Source organism: Berghia stephanieae, chromosome 3 (assembly GCF_034508935.2).
Source record: "Berghia stephanieae isolate SIO BIC M18660-M18661 chromosome 3, UCSD_Bste_1.3, whole genome shotgun sequence".
Classification (NCBI taxonomy): Eukaryota; Metazoa; Mollusca; class Gastropoda; order Nudibranchia; family Aeolidiidae; genus Berghia; species Berghia stephanieae.
The window spans coordinates 98,164,177-98,184,662 of NC_088362.1; the positions used below are offsets into that span (position 1 = coordinate 98,164,177).

Below are 20,486 nucleotides of genomic sequence, written 5' to 3' on the forward strand. Positions count from 1 at the left end.
TTTACCCGACAAGATTAATTTCTTTTTTTTATTAAAAGAGTTTAGATGTCAAATTATTATGAATCATGATTTAATCTTCCTTAATATTCAGGCATAGGCTTCAGTTACTCATCATTGCTCACGTCAATGGCTGTTTGATATTAAAATATTTCTTTTTCTTTCACTTAAATGTCAAGTTATCTGTTAAATTATGAAGTTGCGTGGTTTTAATTTCTGCGATTATTTCCCCCTTTTCTTTTTAACTCCCTTGTCACATTCTTTCAATGTCGGGATTCAATGATGTTGTCTCTCATCTCATTATAGCCTCACCTTGACAAAATACATTTTCCTAGATTTGACCAGACAATTATATTTAAAGTGAGCTTTTATCAACCACATTATCCACTAAACGTGCTCAAAGCGCTTTACAAAGGATCCCTGACCAACAGCAACACGTAACAAGTAGAACGAGATATGACGCCTGTTAGGCGATATTACAAATTTTTTTTTCTGACAGAGACCATATTGTTAACGGCCAGGTAATTTTACACCTGAGTATGGTGAGATAGTGTGAGTAAAGAGCCTTTTTCCAAGGACTCAAGCATGCGCCGAGCGAGATCGAACCCAGGACTTTCCGATCCGAAAGCGAGTGTCATACCACAAGACACATAGCCGCACATTTATTGGTAGATCAAGATGGTTTCAAACTTTACACAAAGTCTTCAACCTGAGACCGATTGGAAGTCGTGATGTTTGAAGTAAACGATTCGATTTCAGGTCAAAATTACGAAAGTGCGTTTTGTCGGTGTACCGGAGATTATTGATCAAATGAAGGGACCGTTTTGTGATTACTAGAGCATGGGATGGCAAATAATATTTTGTTAAGAAAAAAAAAAACAAACACCGCTCATAAACAATAAAATGTTTGGCAACAGAAAAAGCATTGTCTTGGTTTTTATGAGAGTCAAGCATCAATGACTGTGATTAGAGTCCGGTTGAGAACATTTAATGCTTTAACCGTTTGTTTCCCGAGTAGTTATTTAACACTAAATCTGCTGTACTCTTGAGTACATTGAGGGACTGTCAATCATAGTCTTTCCCAAGGATTCAACTTTGCAGCCTAAAGCGAGACTCGAACCAGGGGCCTACTGGTCTAAAGCCAAGTTTCATTCTACAAGAGCATGTAAATCGTGAAAAAAATAAAGTAAAAATAAGTAAAATAAATAACAATGTGAAATTGAATGTAAGCTTCAATTTAATATAAAAATATATTTAAGATCAAATAGATGTTTCAGGTTTCCCCTTATCAACAAAACAGGATGAAAGAAACACTACAGACGAATGAGATATATCATAACTTGTCCTTCAAATATCGATCGTATTGGAAAAAGCTATCAAACCTGGGATCAAGCGAGGTCCCAGGTTGAGAGTTGTTGGTAAGATCAAGGTCATTTAAATCGATCGATATTTGAAGGACGATTTTTCTGGCCAAAATTTTAAATACGCGTCTTTCCAGATCGTGTAGTTCATACGTAAGTCACTCTCCCTGGCCAGGCGAGTTGTCGTACCAGTAAATCGCGTCAAACCCATCACGCCGGAATTTATCTCTGTTGTCTTCTGGCACTTTCCTAATCACTCCATCTCTTGTTGTTTTTCCAGAGTAAACTGGTAATAACAACAATATCCGATGACAGTTTTGTCAAAGTCTCGTCTCTGTCTCACCACTCCCAAGTCTCGTCTCACCACACTCTCATGATTAAGATAATTAACGGACGTGTCACTATCATAAACCCCTCTGAACAATAGAATAGAACTGGAGTCGTCTCGGTACAAAACCATTTCAGATTGATTTTAGATTTAACTGTTTCTCACTATGACTTTTAATCGAAAACCTGGTCTAAATCATTTATTGTCTTACCAATGTATCCACGCAGTCAATACTCATCATTATTGTACTTCTCTCTTGTAAACATCTATACATTCATGGTTCTAGCCTCATTCAGGACTATTGGCTATCTAAATGTGGACATGATATCAATATAAACTATTTAATATGTGACCCTTCGTCTCGAAACGGTATTATGTCGGAATGAATTGGACCCCGAAAGTGACTTTAGAATTAAATTGACAGTAAATACCAATTTTTGAGCTTTTGCATTGTGAGAAATTGTCTTTATTCTGTAACATAACAAATCGAAACAAACCCCAAGTTTCATGTTTTTGTCAATAAATTCAATTGTTTGCCCCCAAGTCATCCCGACATAATACCGTTTAGAGACGGTGAGTCACATATAGTCTTTCTTAAAGAAACCCTCAGAAAGAAACTGACGAAATAATGCAAAAAAAAAACCCCAACAAAATTGGATTTGTTTATACACCTTATTAAAAAACAACAAAACAACCACAACAACAAAAAACAAAACAAAAACAACCCAACTTGAGCTTTTATATAGCGCAATATCCAGTAAACGTGCTCAAAGCGTTTTACATAGTGCTCCTAGCCAAAAGCAATACTTAACATGTAAGACGTAACGAGACGTCTATTATTAGGCATTTTATAACACAAACCCTGTTACCAGTTATTGATATCAAAGTTTGTTTATCCATTTCTGTGCTATTGATCACTTAGAGTGCCAACTTTGTAATCGTTGGACCAAAATAAGCACGTGAGTGTACTATAAAGACGTTTTCTTACATGATGAGGAGATGTAGGATGAAAATAATGTCTATGGTGACATAATTAAACTTTTCTAAAAATGGAAACAAATTAAATGTTAAGATCGTCGCCATTTTACTCTCTGTAATGTTGCGTCATTTCTCTCTGATATTGTATTTCTGAACACGGTTTTGAAAAATCACTGTATCTTTTTTGTTTCTCAATTCCTATTCATCAAATTTTGACAATCTACGTATAAGAATTTGTTTTAATTGCATTTTGAATATGAAAGAAATCTGATAGAGAGTCTTAGAGATAAAGCCGACAAAAAGTGCGCACTTTTTTGTGACCACCTGATATAAAAACAAAGATCCGGCCACTTTTACTCTGGAAAAAATAAAACATTTTAAAAGTTTGGCCAGAAAACTCGTCTTTCAAATATTGTTCGATTAAAATGGCTCCCTTCTTGCCTAAAAACTCTACAACCTGGGAATTCAAAATGGTCCCAGGTTTGAAAGGTGTTGGCAAGATCAGCGCCATTTTGATCGATCGATATTTGGAGGACGAGTTTTCTGGCCAAACTTACAGAAACGAGTTGTTTTTATTTTGGTTACTTTTTCCCCGAGTAAGGTAGTACCTACATGTATAATGTGACGAGCACGAGAAGCAACTTGCGTGACGAAAGCTATCAATAAATGGACACCTCAAGAGACGCTATTCGAACATCCACCCTTGACTCTGATGTAGAAAACCATATATTATAAGATAACAACACGACAATAAAAACCACCATACTTCACACCCAGTGCCAGACACATTTGACACCCAGCACCGCCAAGGCAGCTCATCATTTTTTTTTTGCCAACGTTAGAAACCCTCTGTTTTAAAATTGGAAAGTCATGTTCCGTACACTGACAAAGGGTGTATTTTTTAAATTGCTTCATAAATCGTTATAGGCTGAGATAACCCCAATTAAAATAGTCGACTTTTCTTATACATGAGACTTCTTTGGAGCTTGGGGTTACGTGCATATTTGATAATTTGATTTTTGTCAAGTTTGAGTCATTTTAGTTGATCGATATATCTGGAAAGTGAAAGTCTTCTGGCCCAAATATAGAAAACGCATTTTGTCAGTTTACTGTTGACTTTTTCTGTTGCTCTCCATCCAGCTTTTGTCTTTTCGTTCTCAACCATTCTGTGGTATTTTGTTTTCGACTTTCCTCACCCTCTCTGTTTTCTGGAGTCCGCCCTAATACAACAGCAGGGTCATCCTTTTAACCCCCCCCTCTCTCTCTCTCTCTCTCTCTCTCTCTCTCTCTCTCTCTCTCTCTCTCTCTCTCCCTCCCTCCCGAAACATGCCCAACCTAATTTCATCTATTTCTTTTCACAACAGAACAAAGAGACTCATGCGCTGTTAAATTTCCACCAAAACAAAGAAAGAAAAGTAAACCGACAAACTAAGCAAACGAATTAAGAAGCACAAAACCCGCCAAAGGGCAAGGTACAAATTTAAAAAAAACAATGTAAAAACAAAACACAAAAACAAACACAAAACAAAAAACAAACAAACAAACAAACAAACAAAAAAGACAACAACCCCAACAAATACAAATATCAAAAGAAAAAAAATACCCACAAAAAACCCACAAGAAAGCATTCAACAACAACAAATTTGGCATCTCGAAGTTATATCTGTTATAAATAACTATTTCCTTTCACATACAAACATATATCATATATCACCCACAAAAACACATTAAAAGGGTTGATGGCAAACGAATTAAGCTAGCTAAGATAGAAGGAAACTATCTAAACTTACATTCTTACAATTTTTAAAGCATTACATTTTCTGCTGGAGATGGAACGGGTCAACCAGGATGGGGCAAACAACCACAAGGGAAAAGGGCACGCACGTACTATACTTTTAATGAAAATCAGAAATATCAAAATCGAAAAAAGGAAAGAATTCCAAGTGGCATACGATGAAGTGAAACACAACATTCAAAACAAACTAATAAGTAAACAAATACAAGCCTAGTTTCACCATTGAGATCCCACTAAAAAATGCCTACATTCCACAACGCCAGGAAATACTGGGTTTCCCCAAATCGCCTCTTAACAGGACATGGCAGAACTGCATCAAATATGTGCAGATGGAAACTTGGGAACAGTGATGCCTGCAGGAAATGTCAGGCAGTTCCAGAGACCAGCGATCACAAGCATCGTCCTCCATTGTCCAGTCACTAAACTTGAAGTTGGCTATGAAACAGTTTTTAGGGCGGAGGAAGACTTTCGAAGCTGGGTTGATGAAATGAATTCGGTGTAGCCATACACTATTACTACTACCATTGAGATTCAAACCCGCAATATTCTGACACTAAGGCAAGGGACCTAGTCACTTAAAACTAATATTGATGCAAGTTAATTTCTCTTTTCCCATTATGCAGATATGTGTGTTTGTATAGGGATAGGGGTTATGCGAAATAATAAAAGAAATAGCCAACCAAGAATGGAAGATTTAACATGATTTCTATAATCTGCAGAAAAGACCCTTACTTTTATTCAATTCATTTGACATAATGTGATGAAATGGATATGGGCATTTGTATGTGTGTGTTTATGTTGTATGTGTATGTGTGTTTGCGTGTATTTGTGTGTGTGTGTGTGTGTGTGTTTGTGCAGATTTCAGAGTTTTCATCGTAATGGAACCCAAAATCCTCAAATAAAAATGCAGAACACGATCAGCGCGCCCAGAATCAAACAAGCTCTTGTATTACCCAAGAGTGTCTCAAGTGGGATTAAGTTTCTGAAGAAAAAGATATAAAAAACCCAAACAAAACGGTCAATCGTATAACACGATGATGAAAATGTCGCCAAACTTCAGACCCTAGTCAGACAAATTTAACACTTGAAACCATTTCTGTAGTCTCAATTCACCGCTGTTCGCTCATGTACGAAATTTATGCGACTGTCCAAGGAACTTTTCACCTCTGGGGGCAACGAAAATTAATAATTGAAAAATAACCCAACCAAAACAAAATATATAAGATAATGTAAATAGTGTTATTATTTTGGAGTCATATCTCTAATAATCCGAATGTCTTAATTATCCAAACAGTTCTGCTTTTCCATTTTTGCAAGGAAAATATTTAAAGTTTCGATGAATTAAATGACCTCTAACGTGTCAAATAAAAGGCATTTACCGGAGTCTGACTTATATAAATCTCTTTGTAGTTTCAATACTTTTTTGTTGTTGACATTTTGGAGATTATCATAAACGATCGTTACTTAATGTAAAGATTTTCCGGCCAAAATGATAACAAAGTGTTTTGTCTGCTGCGTTGCGTGATGAGAGATGAATGTTTTCTCCACGTCACGTGAGTGATGACATTGTCATAATGCCATTTTTTCGATTGGCTGGACACAATCGTGGGAAAGTTGGTTTCTAGACTTTGGGATATTATCATATTATCAAAATGTCCATAATTTTTTTGTAAAGTTATCCCCTCCCCCCCCCCCCCCCCCTTGAACGCAGACAGACAGATTAAATGATTAATGAATCCAGTGTCTGTCACCTAAGGTATGGATGGCCTTAAGGGATTTGAAAAATGATACAATTGACTATTGACTATTACTGCTAAAAGTAGTGTTTTAAACATGTACTTAGATAGAAAAACTGTGCGTGAGTAAAACTACAAATTGTGTGAATTATAATATATATTATTTTGGTCATCCCTAAATTTGATTGGTAGGCTACCCGACTCACAATTAAAGTGATTGATTTCTATCCGTGTTGAGTCGAAATTTTCTGTAGAGTCTTTATCGTCCCAACAGTCTTTGGATTGCTGGGATCTGGCTGAAAGTGCGTACGTGACAATAGACTATCTAAATGAAAGCAAGCTTTTCTACTGTCCGTGTACCCTGTTGAAACCGAACTAAACTTTGTGGCCATTTTCATTGTGGCTCAAACTGATATTTTAGATTATTTTAGAAATTATAATTTTGTTTGAAAAACAAAAAAAAAAAACAAAATCAAAAACAAACAAACAAACAAACAAACAAACAAATAAAAGAAAAAAACGAACAATAAAAAAAAAAAACAAATAAGCCAACAAAAGACAAAAACAGAAAGCAAAAACAAAACAAAACACAAAGAAAATCAGATAAACTCAACCACCCCCCCCCTTCCCCCAAATAATTAAAATAAAATAAAGCACACCAAAAAACCCAACAAAACCAACAAATAAAACAAACAACTCAAAACAAAATAAAACAACATCATCATCATCATCATCAACAACAACAACAACAAAAACAAACAAAAATAAAGACAAAAAAGAAATAGTTATTTAAACATTATCCCCCTTTTATCATTAACACGTGTTTAACTTGCTAGAACATTCTTAAATCTTCGATCGTTTAGACACGTCTATGGTCATTATAATCGATTGTTTTGTACAAATTATGAAGTAAACGTTATCTGGCCAAATCTAAACAAGACGTTTTGTCAGAATACGGTCGTGCCGGTGCAACACAGTTGGCTTCTTACTCTCTCCTTACCAGCCATTTTTAGAATTTTCCCCAAAATTCACACCCACCCAACACAAAAATAGACTTTCCCTAATCAAACAAAAAAGAAAAAAGTGCATTTCTATACAGAATGTTGTTCATCAAAATGATGTCTACAACACAGTGTTTAGTACTTATAGCTGTAATCAAAACATTTCTTTACATTTTGTGATGTACAGGAGAAATCAGAAAGAGAAAATTTTCAGTTGCATCGTAACGAATGTGACGATTTTCCTATAGGTGGTAAGGAGAGGGTTAATTCATTCGTTCATTTTTGGCCGACGTCGAATTAAAGCTTATTTTAATATGCATGGAAAAATTCCAGGAGACGAGTTCAAAGGGGACGCCATAATGGATAATTCATTGAAATGTTATGTCGTTACATATCTATAATGATGAAACTTTGTTTACATCACGTTATAATGTTAAATATACTTTTTAAAAAAACAAAAAACGCCTGTATCGAAAGGTGCGTGGGAGTGGGTGGTGGGGTACGGAACGCATGGAACATTATGCAATAATTGACAAACGCTAAAGAATTGTGCATATCTTTTAATTGATATCATATTTATATTACCTATATCAGTAGACAATTGATGTAATACGCTCCACTATAATGTATAAGACAATACACACAGAAAGATAGTTCTCTTTCCTCTCCTTACCACCTACAGCAAATTCGTCACAATTGTTACAAGATTTACATTGTTTCTTATTCAGGTTTATTGTGTACTTCACAATGATCTTTGTTTTAATCAATAAGAACATAAAGTTGTTTTGTAGAGAGATTGTTTGAGTTTAAAAAGCAATTTTTCTGTTGGGTAAGCCTGCCACTTTTGGGAAAATACTGAAAATGATCGGTAAGGAGAGAGTTAAGAGCTAATAGGCTTTTAAAACATTGAAATGCTACGTTAATTGTTACGGCTTATTAGATATTAACAACCTATAGATAATCAAGAGTCAAAGGTCACGCACTTTACAATTTCTTAAACAGTGAGTGGGGTCAAACGTTTTGGATTTCACTCTTAAGCAATTCATGTTCTTTTAACTCACTCAATGCTAGAGATTTTTTTGCTAATTTTTAATTGGGCGACCGAAGAGTTTCTGGAATTACAGAATTTATGAAGGACAACAGACAAAGCCGAAAGGACTCTGCTGACCCGATGACGTCTTCGCCAAACAAGCAGCTTCGGGAACCCTCAGGGCAGAAGATCAAGGGGAAGGCCACGAGGAACATGGAGAAGAATTAAAGAAGCTGATATACAGAGAAGTGGTGTCATGGTCTCAAGTGAGTAAAGAGCTACTCGACTATGCATAAAGATATATGTAGAATGAGGCCCCAGAATTTACTAGTTACTATAAATGAAAAACAATTAACGATTTGTTTACAATGAAATAAAAATAATGATGAAATTTAATTAAAAGAGATAAACAGTGATCGTGGCAGTTACAAATAGAGATATGAATATTTTACGTAACTTATGATAATATCTCAGGTTCGTAAGTTTACGTTTCCAGGCAGTTGATGGGCTTGGATGATCTATTCCTCTGATAACAGGATTGGACTCGTAAAATTCCACTTCCAGGCAATTGGTAAGAGGTTATAGTGTAGTACAGCGGGCTTGGGTTTGATCCTTGAAGATTATACAATCAAAGTTAAAAGCTCCGGCGTCTTAATGGTGTAGATATAATATCTACAAAGTCCCAAAAGATAAAAATCTTACAATATATATATAGGAATAGAGTGAATGGCCGTCCGGCATAGATTGTGGAGAGAAAGTGAGTGTCAAATGTTAGACCTATCAGCTTTTATAATAAGTGGCTACGTGACAGAATGTCGAACGAAAAGTATTCACTAATTAGAAATTAATTCGAGGGAAGGCTATAAAAGGAAAGACGATCTAATATTAGAAGGTAAAGTTTATCTAAGCCTACTGAAATATAACTGGAGTGAGATGAATTCAGTTCTTAATAAAATAAAATTTAATAAGATAATTGTGAACAATCTTTACTGTGACACCCCCCACCCACGTTTAAAATATACTCTTTAACCATTATGGGAAAGATAGATTTTACAAACGGAAGTAAATTTACTATCATGATACTCTAGCATTAATCCATTGTTATGATTTGTGCTACAATTAAATTATTTATTAACTAGACATGGAAATGTTTATATTAACGTAGGTATATGAATGGGTGACAATAACAATGAAAGATTGTGATTACAAATCATTGTGATGAACAATAGTGATGGCAATGAAGCATGATTTAAGTCGATGATATGAAGGTAATTTACTGAATGAAATGAATGAAAATGTAAATGGAATATTGACATTTCAATTATTAATCATAAATGAGTGAAAATTCATAACAATAATAGATAAAGAGAAGATTTCCCAAATCATGAATGGGTATGGTATATATATCCAAACAATACTCAATGTTACATTAAGTTGGGTCATCATGTTTACAAATAAAATTATCGAAATTGTGCGTTCTGATTTGGCATAATTTTCGAGGTAACTAACAGTATGCATGAGAGGTTAACTTATACCCTTCTCACGTGTTTATACTAATCGAGAAAGTAGGTCGGCGTGAATATTTTCACAGCCTGGTATGTGAGAGATACTGAAAGTGTAATTTTGCAAAAATAGACTCCACCTTAATACTCTACTATTATTCATTTTGTTATTTCTTATGTACGTGAGTGGTTTATGGTCCGTTTCGACCACAAACTCTTTTAGCAGTAGATATCTGCTGAATGTCTTTGAAGCAAAGACGATGGCCAGTCCTTCACGCTCTATTACAGAGTATCGTGATTCTCTGTCCAATAATTTTCTGCTTGCATATAAGCAAGGCATTAGAGTTCCCTCATGTTCCTGTAATAGTACACCTGCGATGCCCTTATCAGACGCGTCAGTTCTTACAACAAATTCTTTTGATATGTCGGGTAATTTAAGAATTGGTTCTGAACAGAGTAATGCCTTTAATTGGTTAAAGCTATTCTGACACACTTCTGTCCAAACAATTTTGTTCGGTGACCCATTCTTTGTCAGATTTGTTAGCGGTGTCGCGATGTGCGCGAAGTTGTAAATGTATTTCCTGTAAAATTTAGGAGCCCAAGTACTTTGCGTACTTCTTTTTTTGTCTTAGGTGGTTGCAATTGTGCGATTTTTGTTTGTTTTTCTGTCTCGGGTGTCTGTGTCCCATGACCAACGGTATGATTAATCCTGCATTTGAAGCTTCGATATTAGTAAACATAGGTTGCGACACTGTGTCTCTATCAAAATACTTTTTTAGCATATTTGCATGGAATGTCTTTGTTGTGTTGTTAATTTTAATCTCGTAATTAACATTAGATTTTACTGCTGTTATTTTGAATGGTCCTTTCCATGTAGCTAAAAGTTTACTCGAGTCATCGGGTAAGAGTATTAGTACTTTGTCACCAATCTCAAATTTTCTTGATTTGCTTTTGCGATCAGAGTATTCCTTGTATTTCTCTGCTTTTTTTGTGACGGATTCCTGTGCTAGCTTACACGTGTCCTCTATTCTGTCTTTCAGGTTTCTTACATATTCGTAAGCAAACATAATTTCGTTATTGTCCTCCTCATTCCCTTTACAAATGTCGGCTACTATATTGATCGGGCCGCGAGGTGATCGTCCATACATCAACTCAAATGGGGAGTAGCCTGTAGATTCTTGGGGTATTTCTCTATATGCAAATAGGATTGCTGGTAAGTATCTGTCCCAATCATCTGGTTTTTCTGCTGACACTTTTCTTAACATATTCTTTAGAGTGCCATTAAATCTTTCACAAAGACCATTTGCTTGGGGGTGGTAGGGAGTTGTGAATGAGTGTTGGATTCCCATGAGTTTCATGGTTTCATGCATCATATGTGATGTAAATTGGGGTCCATTGTCCGACAGTATCTCATTTGGTATGCCTATTCTAGTAAAAATTGTCATCAATGCTTCAGCTATGTGATCCGATGTAGTTGATTTCAATGCTATCGCTTCTGGCCACCTGGTTGCGTAATCGACTAGTGTTAGTATGTGTGTATGGTTTCTATCTGATTTTGTTAAAGGGCCTATAATGTCAATTGCAACTTTTTGAAAAACTTTTTCAATAACTGGGGTTGTCTCTAATGGCAATCTCGGTATTCTGCCTTTTGCGACTCTTTTTTGGCATGTGTCACAAGATTTCACATATTCTCGGACGTCTTTAGTAATTCCAGGCCATGTGAAATTCTCGGATATTCTCTTCAATGTGGAAGAGCTCCCAAGATGTCCAGAAGTTATTGAATCGTGCGCTATTCCAAGGATTTTGTTTCTGTAAATACTCGGCGTGACCAGTTGTTTAGCTATTTTGTTTCTTTTCCTATGTAACCTGAACAGAATATCTTTTTCAATGATGTATTCAACTTTTGATTTCGTCCCTTTGTTTGCGATATTGAAATATGAAGTTAAAGTCGGGTCCTTTTTCTGTTCTTCAATGAACCTGTTCCTGTCAAATTGTTGTGGTTCTAGAGAAATAGTCATTGGCTTCTCTGTTGTCTTAGTCATCTTTCTTGTTTCTGCTAGACAAGCTGTTTCTTGGGTTAATGACCATTCTTTTACATCTGTTGGGTTGTCTTTAAGACCTTTTATATTGCCAACAATAACATCAGCGACGGGGTTGGGAAGTATACAGCATTCCACTATTCCTGTATAGTATGGGGTTTCTATGTACACATTAGCTGTTTCAAAGGCTTCGACTGTGCCACTGAATGTGATGCATTGTACCGTTTTTCCAGTTTTGTCTTCGTCATTGATCAAAGATGCTTTTATTCCTACTGTACTGCATCCTGTGTCTCTCAATATTTTGCAATCAGTTCCATTAGCTTTGCCTTCACAAAAAATAGCGATCCTGATTTGTGAGTTTGTGTTAAAAGTGACATACCTTTCACGCAATACACATTTATATTTTCTCCTGACATTACTCGTGTCTGATTATTTACACTTGTTTGGAGTGATGCATTTGCAGTTTCTTTTGGATATCCCACGATTTTGTAACATTTGTCTGCTGTGTGGCCTTTCATTCCACAATATTGACATTTAATTATAGGTTTGTTGGTTTTCTTATACTCAGTATTATTGTCAGTGCTATTTCTTGTTTTGTTTTGATAGGGTCGGCTATGGTCTCTATTGAACTGTTTGTTCCATGGTTTGGTACTATGATCATCTTGTTTCACTTGCGTGTTCCGAGTGATTGATCGGCTCGTTCTATTTGAGTACTGAACTTTAGGTGTACCTGGACTCTGAGCAGCGGCAGCGTAGTATGGTTCCTTCAATGTTCTGCTAAGGGGTGTCAATGGATGTGCGCTGTTAAAGTTTTCTGCGTAGATTTTTAATTTGTCCAAGTTTTCTGGCTTTCTCTCTTTAAAGAATGCGACTAAATCTGGGTTGCAAGCTTGATAGATTCGATTCTTCAGCGTGAGATAGTAAAGGCCTGCAAAGTCGTCTTGTTTTACGTTTGCCAACTCAAGCCACCGATTTAGAAATTGAGTAATTCGGTTCACGAATGTATTAAAGTCTTCTCCACTTTCCGGTTTTGCAGTGTGAAACCTTTCCTGGTAACCATCTTCCGTTAATCTAAATCTTTTTAGTAGAGCGTCTTTAATTTTACCATAGTCATCTGCATCTTCAGTTGTTAAGGTATAGAAAACTTTTAGCGGTTCTCCAGATAAGCAGTTAATCAAGGCTGTGGCCCATTTGCTTTCTGGCCAACGATAACCTTTAGCCTGAACTTCGAATCGGTGTAAGAAGGATTCTAGACAGTCTGAGCGTTCATCGTATGTTGGCATGCGTGGAAGTTTCACGAAAAATTCATCACTATTATTATGTTTTCTTTCATGACCGGTTTTTGTTTTTTCAATTTCCAGCATCATTTGGGTCCTTTTGGTTTCTTCTTCTGCTAAAGCTATTTGTCTTTTTAGTTCCCTTTCTTGGACTCTTTCTTCTCGTTCTTCTCTACGTATTCTTTCTTCGTGTTCTTTTTCTTCTCTACGAATTCTTTCTTCATTTTCTTCTCTACGAATTCTTTCTTCATGTTCTTTTTCTTCTTTTACTTTCTCTTCGCACCATGAAAATATTCTTTCCTGGGGTATTTCTAAGTCCTTTGCGAGATTTAAGTATCTTTTATATGCTTCCATGTTGTAATAAATTAGTTACGATATTTTATATATATTATATTGACAGGATACTGTTACTGACTGTTTTATTTATTTACACTTACTGGAATGAACTGTTCTATTTTTAGAAATCTCTCTCTCTTATTTCAACTTATTATGTATGTTGAATTTGATGCCTTTTATCGTTATATCTTATAAAGCAATGTGTCAATACAATGCGGAGTTATTATGACTTGTGTCAATAACAATGTGTCAATCGCGTGTACTCTAAACTATGTTACTACGAAAAATTCATCACCAATGTGTGTGACTCGTCGTTAGTTTGTGTACAATTATTCGCAATGACGCTAATGTACTAGAGTGTGATAACAATAATAGGATGCCAAAATAATCCCAAGTTATCTATCACTAAATATAACACGACGGCTAGTAGACTCCTTTTATTATTATTTAGTTTTTAAAGACTCACTTTTCAGAACATAATATATAAGTGGTTTTCGGTAACAGTAATATGCCAAAAATGCATTTAAAACAAATCACTATGCAAAACAAATCACGATGTCTATAGTTACTATGTGATGCCCAACTCATGTAAAAGAGAATAATGAAGGATATATTTACCAACTCAGTTCGTGGCTGGGACCTCTCTCTTGTTCAATGGTTGTTCAACAATTGTAATTAGGCATTGAAGAGTGTTTAACAGTGATGTCTGAAATACAAAACAATAAAATATCGTAAGATTTACAATAGTTACAAAATGTGTTCACAACACTGAGTGATTGGATGACAGGTGAATGAATCGTTATGGAATGTAAACATATTGAAAACAATTCATGAATGAGGCAAACAACAAAATGAAATGAGTGATATAATAACAAAGTGGACAAGGAATGAATGAATGAATGAAAAACTGAGTGAATAGATGAATGAATGAATGGATAATGTATGAATGAAAGAATGAAGGGAGGAATAAATGTATGAATGATTGGATAAATGAGTGAATAAACGGATGAATGGATGAATGGATGAATGAATGAATGAATGAATAAATAAATGAATGAACAATGAATGAATGAATAATTTATAAATGAATAAATGAATGAAGGAATGAATCAATAAAATGCTATTCAATTTGAATGAAAGAATGAATGGATAAATTGCTATTCCATTTAAATGAAGAAATGAAAAAGAAAAAAAATTAATCCTGTAAATAGGGAGTTCAATTAAAATATGATCAAGTGGGGCAATTAAGAGTTTTACAATTTAAACTTTAAAGTTAGATGAAATAGATATAAGTAACTAAATAAATTCAATTCTTTATATGTGTCCCCTCCAAAATGTCATGGTCTCAAGTGAGTAAAGAGCTACTCGACTATGCATAAAGATATATGTAGAATGAGGCCCCAGAATTTACTAGTTACTATAAATGAAAAACAATTAACGATTTGTTTACAATGAAATAAAAATAATGATGAAATTTAATTAAAAGAGATAAACAGTGATCGTGGCAGTTACAAATAGAGATATGAATATTTTACGTAACTTATGATAATATCTCAGGTTCGTAAGTTTACGTTTCCAGGCAGTTGATGGGCTTGGATGATCTATTCCTCTGATAACAGGATTGGACTCGTAAAATTCCACTTCCAGGCAATTGGTAAGAGGTTATAGTGTAGTACAGCGGGCTTGGGTTTGATCCTTGAAGATTATACAATCAAAGTTAAAAGCTCCGGCGTCTTAATGGTGTAGATATAATATCTACAAAGTCCCAAAAGATAAAAATCTTACAATATATATATAGGAATAGAGTGACTGGCCGTCCGGCATAGATTGTGGAGAGAAAGTGAGTGTCAAATGTTAGACCTATCAGCTTTTATAATAAGTGGCTACGTGACAGAATGTCGAACGAAAAGTATTCACTAATTAGAAATTAATTCGAGGGAAGGCTATAAAAGGAAAGACGATCTAATATTAGAAGGTAAAGTTTATCTAAGCCTACTGAAATATAACTGGAGTGAGATGAATTCAGTTCTTAATAAAATAAAATTTAATAAGATAATTGTGAACAATCTTTACTGTGACAAGTGGTAAGACCTGGAATGAGATAAAAAAGTTGGCTCAGGATAGAGAAGGATGGAAACTGTTTGTCTGTGGCCTATACCCTGACCCAGGGTGAAAAAGGCAATGATGATGATGATGAAAATTGAAAAAAAAAATTAAAACGACAATGTGCATAGACCGTTTTATTCAACTACCATTAACATGTAAAAATTAAAAACATTAGCTTTGAAACGACGCATATAATTTGTCTCAGAAAAATGTAATAAATAGTCTTGGGATAAAAGTAACCCCGGGTATACTACGGGTATAGTCAATGTTAGGGTTGAGTGAGTTAACCAATTAACTGCCGTACTCTGGGAAAAAACACGTATTCAAAAAATTAATTAGAAAACTCGTTCTTCGAATAGTGATCGATTAAAATGAGCCTCATCTTGGCAAACATTGTCAAACCTGGGACGTCGCGAGTGTGGTAGTTAACCGGTTGATATCAATTATTGATAAGATTATATAAAGGGTCGAGCGCACTTCATCGTAGTCTTAGCTAATAGGATTGAATAGTCGTAACGTCACTTCCTTCCTAATGACGCATGGTAACTTAGCAACACTGGCTATCTGAACAATGGCGGACGCCCGTATGAAATATTTCTCCGGCGAGCATAAAAGCGTATCCAGAGGGAAAAAAAACATAAATTTGATCATGCTTTAACTTTTACACATTGTGGTCACAAGACATATGAAAAGTTCTAGCCAGCTTGAAGAATAAAAAGTAATGATTTTCTTTGTTTAGAACCAAGATGGCCGCCGTTGCCGGGCAGCGTGACATCGGACTACTGAATCTAATTGATCATGACAACAATAATTACATTATATACTCCGGGTTTCGGTAGTTTCTTGTTTAGAAAAAGAGCCAAATAAATGCCAAGAAGTGTATATTAGTTGTTCCAGTCCTTCATAGCCATAAAGCCGTTTGAGCCGGAACTAATCTCGGTTTATGACGCTTTAGTCGGACAGTAACAATTGCTTGCCATCGTGTAAAATGAGTACCTGGCCGTTAACGGCGTTGTCTCTGTCCGAAAAAAATTATAATATCGCCTTAATATCGCCTTATGTCTTGTCCTAAATGTTAAATTATGTAGCTGTTGTACAGGGATCCCTTGTAAAGTGTTTTGAGCACGACTAGTGGATATAGCGCTATATAGAAGCTGGAAACGGGAGAAACTCCGCGGCTCTCTGGAACAAATGGCTCTGAAGGATTGCTTCAGTAACCTCCCCCCCCCCCACCTTACCACTAATAGATAGTTCGAAGATGACGTCATTCAGGCCTTTGTTATTGTTTTTGCCATCCGCGTTTCTGAGTTGTTCTCAATAGACTGTATTAACCAGACTATAAAAGTTCATGGTTACACAGAGTTTGTGTGTTGGTCCGTTATACTTCTGGATGGCAATGTTGTGAACTCCTTGGCAAAGCGCATTCTATCTATAGGAAAATCGTCACATTTGTCACGATGTAGCCAATATTTTCTTTTCTTATTCTGTATTTCATTTTGTTATAATGATAGCTATAAAAACTCGACACTGTGTTGCAAAGCTAATTTTTCTGAACAAAATATAGAATATAATCGTTACTATTCTGCTTGAACAATATACTTTTGTGTTGGAAGAGTATGAAGTTTCGGGTCCAATTCTGATAATAATGATAATAATAATAATAATATTAATAATAATAATAATAATAATAATAATAATAATAATAATAATAATAATAATAATAATAATAATAAACCTTTATTGTCCTAAAAAAAGTGGAAATTTGTCATTTGGTTATACATTTATAAAACAATACAATATTGACATAGACACACTCACACAGATGCACACTAGTAACATCGTAGTCATCGAAAAAATGGCATCAACAACAACAACAACAACAACAACAACAACATCATCATCATCATCATCATCATCATCATCATCATCATCATCATCATCATCATCATCACATCAAAGGGGGCAGCGTGGCTCAGCGGTACGGTCTTTGCTTCGTACCCAAAAGGTACCGAGTTCGACTACCCGCCTCGTTGTGTGGCCTTGAGCAAGTCACCTCGCCCTAGATCACTTTGACGCCTGGGCTATTCCAGTCTTCCCTTGGAATAGACCCTAAAGACAAATTTCCCCTTGGGGATGAATAAAGGGAATTTTTAAAAAACAACATTCGTAATATTTACGTTACAATCCTTCACTTTCACCACTCCCCTAGTAAGGAGAGAGTTAACTTATGGATCGATTATTTTACGAAGTTCTAGACTGTCGAGACCCCAACGCCGATAAAACCACAAATGTTTTGGCATAAAAGCTATCGTAAATCAATTCAAAGACCAAACTGATTGCTCATTAATTTCTAAACACATGTCAGCGAGTACAACGTTACAAATTATTGATGAAATCATCATTGATATTATATATTCTCATTTCTTTTGTAAACAAAACTCGTCATTCAATCGAAGGAACGAAGTGGAATGATCTCCCTCAATCTGTGAGATTTTTGAGCTCAATCGACATTAAAAAGAAAACCCTGAAACTTATGTGAACATTTTTTTTTATAGAAAATCCGTTAGCTCTCACTAAATTATATCAATCAGACTATAAACGTAAAATGATACACCGGTTGGTATGTTTAATCTGGTTTGCGGATGTTGTATTTTACCTAAACACATGGCATCGATACCTAAGAATTAAAGAAAAAACAGTTATATTGTCTATCTATTGATGCTATGCGTGTAGGTAAAATACTCACAACATGCGCCAGCCGGATATGACGTACCAACACATAACCCAGTGTGTAACTTTCAACTTTATAGCCAACAGCAACTCTTAACCTGTATGACAAGACATGGCATCTGTTAACGGTTAGGTACCCATTTTACAGGTGAGTACGGTGAGAGAATGGGAGAAAAGAACCTTTTCCAAGGACTCAACTATGCGCCGTTCTGAGCAGAACTCGAACCCTGAACTTTCAGGTCCGAATGAGAGTGTCATACCACTAGACCATAATATTATAGCCTCACTAAAAACTTGATGTCTTACAAAATACACGTTCTCGTATTTATGGGAAGAGGTAGAATAAACATTTGGACCAAGAAAGACATAATGTAAATTAAAAAAATTCTATCTGAAATTTTTGTAACGACACAGACTTCTAATTTAAAAAATTATGGAATCCATCGTATTCAAATATAAATGGCTAAATAAATATGAATATTTATACAGAGCTTTTTCATGGATTAGCTATCCTTATTGCGCGTCACATCGCTTCATTTATTTCCCAGCAAAGGTTTCAACAGTCGTGACGTCACTTCCCTCGTAATGACACATGATGCATTAGTAACTGGCTCTTAACAATCAAACAATGGCGGACGCCCTTATACAATACTTCTCCGACGAGCCAAAAAAGTGTATCCAGAGGAGAAAAAACATTATAAATCTGATCATGTTAAGACTTTTATTCATTCTGATCACATGTCATGTGAAAAGTTCTAGCCAGCATAAAGAATAAAAAGTACCGATTTTCTTTGTTTAGAACCAAGCTGCTCGTTGCTGGGCGGACGTGAAATCAGACTATTGAATCCTATTAAAACGGAACCAAATTTCATTTTCATACAATAACCTCCACCTGTTGAGCGTCCGTCTTATGATAGCACTCTTACACCATCTGCACTGCTGCCGACATTCAGATACCCATTCACACTTGAGTCGCATGGGAAGCTGTGTGTGAAGTGCCTGCTCAAAATACAACAACGTCAGGTCCAGAACTTTGCTATTCTTATAACCGATCCGGTAAAGCGATGTCGTTATATAAGGGTTCCACTGTACGATGTTCAGTTTTGACGGAGAGAGAGATATTATAATTCATTACAATCTCCAGTAGTGAATAATAGTGAATATTATACTATTGCCGTACTCTCAAAAAACCAAATTAAAAAATTTGGCCAGAAAACTCGTCCTTCAAATATCGATCGATTTAAATAACCCTCATCTTTGCAAAAACTCTCAAACTCTGAGAGTTCGCGAAGTCCCAGGTTTGAGAGTTTTTGCCGATGAGGGTCATTTAAATCGATCGATAGTTGAAGGACTAATTTTCTGGCCAAATTTTCAGATAATTTGTTTTTCTACAGGGCGCAGTAGTCATGTTCACCGACTAATTTGAATCATCGTCGTAGGGGGCTAATAATTCATTTATGGCTTTCGTCGTCGTAGTCAAATATTTTCCATACAGAAAACAATAGCAACATCCTTACACTCAAGAAAACAATAAACACGTTCAATTCTTTATTTAAAAATGGGTCGACTTAAATTGAATACTATAACTAACACAAAAAGTACCAAAAAAAACCCCCCAAAACAAAACAAGAACAACACACACACAAACACACACACACACATACACACACACACAAACCCCTAAAACAACAAAAACAAAAACAAAAGAAAACCCCCACAAAACAAAACAAAAACCAAACCAAAACAAAACAAAACAATAATAACAACAATAATCAACAACAAAGAATAACAGCATTGGTTATAACACTGGCAAGACAAATTTAATTAATATAAAAAAAAACTAACAAAAAGGAAATCAAACAAACAACCCCCCCCCCCCAAAAAAAAAACAAAAAAAAAAAAAAAAAAAACAACAACAACAAAAAAAAAAAAAAAACAAACTTCAAAATAATAAACAAACAAACGACAAAGCAAACGCTAATTTATTTATCAAATTTGTAATAAAGACCATACCACATCTCGTGGTAGTTGACCGATTCTCTATGCTCAATGCTGTCACAAAGCTTCATTTACTTGCCAAATGAGGTAAATAAAGTTCTATTTCATAAAGTAATTTGCCTATTAAGCCTAGCACTCTCATAATATCTCATCCTTTAACCAGGTAGGTGCTCATTCATACCTGAGTTCTGTCGGTTGATGACACCATAGTGCTTTGCCAAGAAGGCCATGTCGAAAAGAGATGTTCCTATTATTTGGATACAATGCTAAGC

At 35.4% G+C, this 20,486-nt stretch overlaps 1 protein-coding gene across 1 annotated transcript in view; it reads left to right on the forward strand.

Annotated features, from left to right (window-relative positions):
• The window catches only part of LOC144968946 (uncharacterized), a 152,228-nt gene that overhangs the window by 93,101 nt on the left and 38,641 nt on the right, over positions 1–20,486 (forward strand). The window lies entirely within an intron of this gene.